The sequence below is a fragment of the Meleagris gallopavo genome, chromosome 2, assembly GCF_000146605.3.
Source record: "Meleagris gallopavo isolate NT-WF06-2002-E0010 breed Aviagen turkey brand Nicholas breeding stock chromosome 2, Turkey_5.1, whole genome shotgun sequence".
NCBI lineage: Eukaryota > Metazoa > Chordata > Aves > Galliformes > Phasianidae > Meleagris > Meleagris gallopavo.
In genome coordinates this window covers 59310434-59311235 of record NC_015012.2, presented here as the reverse complement: position 1 = coordinate 59311235, position 802 = coordinate 59310434, and positions in this window count along the sequence as shown.

The following is an 802-nucleotide window of genomic DNA, read 5'->3' as shown; positions in this document are numbered from 1 at the left end:
GGAGGCGAGCCGGCGCCAGGGCAGGAAGGGGCGACGGGGAGCAGCGCGGAAGGCTGCGTGCAGCCGGCGGGGCTCTGTCTTCTCCTACTTGTTGCCTTCCTCCCTCTGTTGCTAGAACTGCCGCTTTTCGTAGTAGAAAACAAATAAACAAAAAGACAGGAAAAAAAAAAAAAAAGAAGCCGGGTGGATCGCAGCAGGAGCGCTCCCCTCCGGGGCTGCGATGAGACCAATGCTCTACATCACCACCGTTCGGGCGGCCGCCGTTCCGCAGCCCCCGGGCACTACCCCCTCTCCTCCGCACAACCTGCACCCTCTCCCTTTAACCCCCCTCCCGCCGCCGCCTCTTCGCCTCCTGCTTGTGCCACTGCTCCTCGCCCCTTCCCGTGCTCCAGCCCTGCGCACGGCGCTGGGTTTTATTTCCCCGTCGAGACTGCTTTGCAAAAGCCCCCACGGAGCGCAGCGGAGCCCACCTTTCAGTGAAGATTTCTCCTCTTTGCCCCTCATCGCCGCGGGGATGCGGGCTCTGCGCGGAGCCGTGCGCTGCAGCTGCGTGCGGGCTGCCGTAATCCCGACTGCGCGCCCTTCCTGGCCGGCCCCGGGACTGGAAGGAGGCGGCGAGCAGGGGGAGGCCGGCACCGTTCCTGCTGTCCCGCTTATGAGCGCAGCGCCGAGGGCGATTTACATGCGGCAGCGTTATAAAGTTCACGGGCCGCCCCGCACTCTCTGCCCCATTGCAACATCGCCGTCAAAATTACTGTCATCAGCGGGAGCCCGAGACGCGCGCACACACCCCGGCAGCGCG